The sequence below is a fragment of the Otolemur garnettii genome, unplaced genomic scaffold (genome assembly GCF_000181295.1).
Source record: "Otolemur garnettii isolate 467f Iridium unplaced genomic scaffold, OtoGar3 scaffold00014, whole genome shotgun sequence".
Lineage (NCBI taxonomy): Eukaryota > Metazoa > Chordata > Mammalia > Primates > Galagidae > Otolemur > Otolemur garnettii.
The window spans coordinates 15,539,946-15,541,099 of NW_003852409.1; the positions used below are offsets into that span (position 1 = coordinate 15,539,946).

A 1,154-nucleotide genomic window follows, 5' to 3' on the forward strand; every position below is an offset into this window, starting at 1 on the left:
ATAGAGCACCATGGTGTCATAACTCACAGACACCTCATACTCTCGGGCTCAAGCGATCTGGTTGTCTCAGCCTTAGAGTAACTGGGACTGCACAGGTGCCCGCCACAGTGCTCAGCTAGTTTTAGAGATGGGGTCTCTCACTCAAGTTGGTCTCCAACTCCTGAACTCAAGCGATCCATCCACCTTGCCCTCCCAGGGGCAAGAATTACAGGCGTGAGTCACTGCGCCCCACCGGAGTTCTTTTAAATATTAAAATGTCCTGGTACCTTTTATAGGCTGTCGCTGAGTTACAAACATCTGACTGACATAGGACTCACACCTACAAATGGAGGCTATGATAGGTAATTGGTGAATGTACCTGTTGCAACTTACATAAAAATTCACCTTATGAATAAACCTACAGAACTTAACTCATTTGTAACCCAAGGACTGCCTGTCCCATGTCAGTTTAGATCCCTAACTCCAAGTAGATAACACAATTGTAGCAATTACTGACAACTTAATAGTAAATGAAATATATGTAAAATCCCTGAACTTTTAAAAACAAATTAACAAAGTATTTATCTTCTTAACGATCAATGTGTATGTGTACCTTTCAAAGAAAAAAAATCAGTTGCATAGAGGGAGACAAACCTAGAATTACAAAATTCACATAAAATTTCTTCTCCACAACTCTGATCTCTAAAAGACAAAGGAAATTTTGTAGAAAGCTGTACAAAGGTTATGACGTTACCATTCCAGAGCCAGCCAAGCTATACTTCACTTTAAAGCTCAAAGAAGTCATTTTCAGACATTTTAGAATTTTTAAAAATCCACATGTGTATTTTTTCTGGAAAAAAAGCTCAAAAAATAATTCTGGTACAATAACAATACAAAAATAATAATAATCAGAATCCATATCCTGGCTCGGCACCTGTGGCTCAAGTGGCTAAGGCGCCAGCCACATACACCTAAGGTGGCAGGTTCAAATCCAGCCCAGGTCCACCAAACAACAGCTGCAACCAAAAAATAGCTGGGCATTGGGGCGGGCGCCTGTAGTCTCAGCTACTTGGGAGGCAGAGGCAGGAAACTCGCTTGAGCCCAGGAGTTGGAGGTTGCTGTGAGCTGTGATGCCACAGCACTCTACCCAGGGGAATAGCTTGAGGCTCTGTCTC

The 1,154-nt window shown here is 42.1% G+C and overlaps 1 protein-coding gene across 1 annotated transcript in view; it reads right to left on the reverse strand.

Moving 5' to 3' along the window:
* The window catches only part of SUSD1 (sushi domain containing 1), a 125,616-nt gene that overhangs the window by 81,756 nt on the left and 42,706 nt on the right, over positions 1-1,154 (reverse strand). The gene's annotated exons all lie outside the window — the stretch shown is intronic.